This window comes from Neovison vison, chromosome 3 (genome assembly GCF_020171115.1).
Source record: "Neovison vison isolate M4711 chromosome 3, ASM_NN_V1, whole genome shotgun sequence".
Taxonomy (NCBI): Eukaryota; Metazoa; Chordata; class Mammalia; order Carnivora; family Mustelidae; genus Neogale; species Neogale vison.
The window spans coordinates 47,651,476-47,656,880 of record NC_058093.1 but is presented as its reverse complement, the minus strand read 5'-3'; positions in this window follow the sequence as shown (position 1 = coordinate 47,656,880).

Sequence of the window (5,405 nt, the reverse complement as noted above, 5' to 3'; positions counted from 1 at the left end):
ACTGAACAGAGGCACCCACAGACGCACGCGCATTTACCACGGCCCTGGGAGACAGAAAGACGCTTGCATTCCACACACTCAGACACAGGCTTCTTGGAGAAGGCGCCCCAGCTGCTGCCCCCACCCTTCTCAGACCTGGGGGGCTCTGGGATTCTCGGCAGTGGCCAGGATGGATGGGGGCGGGGTGGGGGGAGTGGCCTGCTGAAGGCTGTGGGGGGTGCCAGTGGGTGTCCTGCTGAGAAGGGGCCTGAAGTCCAAGTCTGAGCAGGATGTCTGCAGGTGCAGGGAACCAGCCACCCTGCTCCTTGGGCTCCTGAGCCAAGCTGGGAGTTAAGCGAGGTCCAGCAGAGCCACCCCACCCGCAGGGTGCCCCAAATGGCTCCCACATGTGCCTCAAGGGAGTTAGAGGCTGTGCAGGCTGGAGGGGCAGTGAGCAGGACCCTGAGGAGGCCAACGAGGTCACCACCCTGCTGTCCTACCCCACCCCCTCCTGGCAGAAAGGGGGCCCAGCCAGCTCCGGCCTGCACTGGGGGTACCCTTGGGAAGAAGCTGCTCCCCACAATGACAGGAGGAAGATCTGCACCCGCCGTGTCTGAGGCCCAACAAGCGGCTGCTCACCGAGGTGGGAAGCCAGGCTGGGGAGGGGGTGCCGAGCCTGGGGGCTTCCTGGAGCAAAGGCTAAGAGGGGAGGGGAGAAGGGCAGAGAGGAGGCCACATTCCAGGCACCAGGCAGACCCTGACTGGAAGGACCCCGGGAGGGACTCAGCAAGGACAAAGAAGGCTGTCCTCGCTGCAGTCCTGTTCCCAATTTCTCCTGTCCCTGCGTCCGGCGCCCTGCACTGCCCGGCTCCCTGACCTTGGCGGGTCAGCTGGCCTCCCCTTACCACAAGCTGGGGCTCCTGTGGGGGTGCGGGGGAATGACCAAGGGCAGCCTTTCTGCAAGTAGCCTTCCTCCAAGTAGCCTTCCTCCTGGGAGTGTGCTCCCAAGGGAGGCCATGAAGGGGTATATCTGGTGTGCACCAGGGGTCTGTGATCTCCCAGAGGAGGGTTTCTTTCTCTGATTTGCACAAAGACAACCATGGTCTGACCCAGCCCCCCACAGGGATGCAAGTGAGGGAACACCGTCAGGATCCGGGGCCGGCAGGCAGAGCCTGACTTGGAGCAGCCAGAGCCCGCGGCCAGATGCTGGTCAGCGCTCCGCACCAAGGGGAGGAGAGAGTGGGAAGAGGGGGGAGAGCACAAAGCCCCATATCCCACTTGGTAGCACCGCTCTCAGAGGGTCAAGTCGCTGCACACAGGGCATGGCCTGGACACGTCTGAGGAGAAGGGATGGAAAGGGGTTGACCCGTGGCAGGAAGAACACCCTAAACAAGAGTGGCCTCGCTCAGACGCATGGGAGGTCGCACTGGCTGGCTCAGCCAGCGGCCCCAAAACACAGACACCTCATCTCAGCCCACCTCTGCCCAAGGCCACCTGCTCCTGAAAGGCTCTCATGGGCAGCGCTGTGGCCTGCTCCATCGCCCGTTGAGCCCAGCAGGCCCCCTGCCAATCTCAGGCCTGGGGGCTGTGAGAGCAACTTCCTGTGTCTGGAAGCCCCTGGGCCCCACGCCCACTCTGCCTTCAAAGGGCAATTGTGCCCCAGCAGGAAGCAGGTGTCAGTGGCACGTGTCCCTCCAGGCTGAATGGACACAAGGGCACATTCTCTGCACTTGGCTTCCTCCACTGGGCCAGAGACCACCTGGACTGTGAGGTCGCCCAGAACCGCTGCTCACTCTGCCTGCCCAAGCAGGATGAGGGCATCCCACGCTGTCCTTGCCTAGGTCCCAGGTCTCTGCAGAGCCCCAAAGTCCTGGAGAGAACCTCTCAATCTAAGAGGCAAAGCAGAGCCTCATGGGCAACTGGACCAGTTTGGCCAAATCGTTAGGGTCCAGGGATTTGGCTTGACCAGGATAGGACGGCTGTGTCCCAACATCCTGTCAGGGCTGGACATCCCAGGTCCCCACCCACACCCCCATAGGAGCACAGCCCCTGTCCTACGGCAGGCTCCCAGCCTGCCACAGGGCACTTAAAAGCACACGTATGAAGAGCAAAGGGCTTTGCATACAAGTTGGGCAGAGGGATCCCCAGGTCTGTCACTTCGGGAAGGGTCTCAAGTCTGACCTGAGTGACCTGTGCCGGGTGAGGGGCCAGAACTCAGTTGCAAAGCTCGGGCCACGTGGAGCAGGGCCCACACACACGTCAGCTTCCACAAGCTGGGTCAGGCTCCCAGCTCTGAGCCCCAGCCCAGTGTACCTCTCCCAGCCTCTTAATCAATCCCTGGGCCCTTGAGCACCCCTGCCGCTTGGACCAGGCAGTGATCCCAGGCAGGGCATCCGTGAAGAGCATCTGGCCAGTCAGCCTTCCATGCACGGACCCTGCCCTCGGCCCAAGGAAGGGCAGCCAGGAGGACGGAGGAGCCTATTTCTGGCCCTCAGGGGCTGGGGTTCAGGTGAGCGGGGAGGGAACTCACCGGGCACCACGGGGAGGCTGCAGAACGGCTGTGGGGCAACGGCAGGAGTGCCTGCTTCTCCAACCCAGGGAGCAGGGTAGAGACAAGGGCTGGCCGGCTGTGTGGGCCAAAGCCGGAGCTGGCGGGGTCCCAGGGCTGCGTCAGGACCCAGGCTCGGACCCCCCACCCCCGCCAGCTGTGTGGCTTTAGTGCAGTGAGGAGAGGGGTGGTGCCAGGCCACACTGGGGAAGGCCCGACCAGGGCCACACAGGGCTCCTCTGTCCACCCTGCAGTGCTTGGATCTGGGGGCTCACCATCCCACAAGGCTGCATGGGGGCAGCCTGCAGCAAGGGGCATGCAGATCTCCCTGACCCAAAGCCTCCTCCAGAGACAGCCTCCCACAAAAACCCCAGTGAGCCATCAGCCTCCCGGTGAGGTTCCACGACCTTCCCACCACAGCCTGGATGCCAGCCCCTTTGGCGCTCCCTCGGCTCTGGCCTATGTCCATGCTAGGCAGCCAGCGCAGCCGGGGTGGGGGGGTGGCAGCACCGCACCCCCTTCCTAGCACCAGCCGCCTTGTCAGTGCTCCTGCTGGCTTTCACCGATGACCACAGCCTGGTGACCACTGTCCAGGCCAGCGCCTCCGGGGAGCCCTCAGCATCCCAGCCCAATCAGTGAAGAGGACCATCCCCCTCAGGGGTTCCCTGGGCCCCACCTGCACAGCAGGACCCCGCACAATAGACCCCAAGACCTGACCTTTACTGTCCACCTGCTTGTACCCACTGACCTTCATCCCATGTTTTTCCTGAAGCTCTTCTTTCCAGCTGATCTCTAACTCAGGCCAAAACCCGACAGGTAAAGCATCCCGTGAAGGATGCTGAAACTGCTCCCCACCTGCTGCCCCCCAACCTTGGGCAATAACAACTGCCTGGACCACCTGGGCCAGTGGGAGCTCAGCCCCTGACTCACGGACTCACGCCTGCGCACATGGACCGCGGAGTGGCCGACTGATACCCTGACCTCATTATGACACTAAGACCTCTACCCAAGGAGGAGCACTAGTCCTTCCTCAAAGCACAGGCATGACCTTGTGCCCACCTCTGCATATAGTGACAAGGCTCCTCTTTCTGAAGATTCATCCTAACCCTAAATACAAGGACTCCATCCACCCTTGCTCAGGGAGTCACGGCTTTGGAACATATTCCCTGGGATCTCCTTATTTGGAGCAAATAAAGTTCCCTTTGTGCGACAGCTTACCTGGTGCAGTTTCCACGTGTGACTCACTGAGGAGAGAACTCAGGTCCACTCAGTTACGAGAGGACTTCAAAAGGAAAACAGGGCTCTGGGAAAATGAAGACATCCTATGCTGTCCATGGGGAGATGACAAACTTGCCATGTCTTCAGGTCCCCGGGGGAGTTGGGGAGGGGACAGAGGGAAGCCCAGGGCTCTCTGCCACAGAAGGAAAAGGGGAGACTGGGGGAAGGGGTCAGCACTGATGTGGGAAACAAGGGCAAAAGATAAATTAAATTTCCTTATACCTACAGCCCATTGACAAGTCCTTAAAACGGGCAGAGTGACCTTCCCCTGGGAGCTCGGCTGCCTCCATGTGGACACCTTCCTAAGGGCACAGGCAATCTTAGCCTGACCCCAGGATGCTGTGAGTCTACTTTAACTATAGAAATTCCTTTGGAAACTTCCTTTATCACTACCCCCCAAGATACATGTTGGCCATCACTCCCAAGATACGACCCACCGATTACATCTGGAAGGTTTCATGACTGAGTTTTTACTAAACAGTAATAAATGACCTTTCCCAGCAATAGTTAGCTCCCTCGGGATCCTGGAAACCTCGTTGCCAAAATACCTGGGAGGCTTATTATGCTCTCCCTAACCCCTCCCAACTTTACAGTATATAATGGGCCCGTCCTCAGAACCCCAGAGCAACTCTTTCCAACCATGGATCCCGTCCCCGTGCTTTAATAAAACCACCTTTTGGCACCAAAGACATCTCAAGGATTCTTTCTTAGCTGTTCACTCCAGACCCCAATGCTTCCACATCAAGTACCATCTCCCCCATCTCTCAGGGCCTCTCTGAATCCACCTCCCTTCCCCTGTCCCCCACGTCTGGGCCTGGTGCTGGGTCCCCTACTGAGCCCCCATGACCCCACACCACCTATGTGAAGCCCCCATGTCCAGCTGGGCTGTCGAAGCAGGGTGCCCACTGGGGCCCTGGAAGGAGGCAGCCCAAACACAGGCTTCGTTCTCTCTACTTGGGGATTTGAGGTTTGGGTGTGTTTGCTTGTTTTTTCATTTTAAAACACCAAAGAATGCTTAATAAATAACTTATCATTTGAAAAGCTTTTATTCATAGAGGCTTTCAACAATATGGTGAAAAAAATTTTAAGTAAGCTATTAGTAATCTTCCCTGTCTACTGATGACAGAGCTAGCTGTGTTTCATATATTACAATCACCTTTCCTCTACAAACAGGATAAGAGATCCGTGGGGTTTGTTTTCTGTTGGGAGTATAGCTGACACACGACATTCTGTGAGTTTCAGGTCAGAACACAGCGATCTGACAAGTAGGTGTGTGACAAAAGCCTCACCTCGGCCAGCGGTCACCATCGTCCGCACACCAGACCACTGCACAGTGACAGACTGCATCCTCTCCCCTGTGCACCGTCCTTATTTCTGCCTTCCTAAACTGAAAGTTTGTATCTCTAACCCTCCTTCCCCACCCTCCCCACCCTCTTAATTTTCTAATGAGACACCAACCTTTTTAAATATAGAGATTTCACTTAAAAATCTGTATTTCTAGCTTCTCTTGAAAAATCAGAAGGAAAGTCTGGCTCCTGGGCATCCTCGGTCCTCTGGGGCCATCACACACCCTCCTGGGATGCCTGCCCCCACCCCCCCC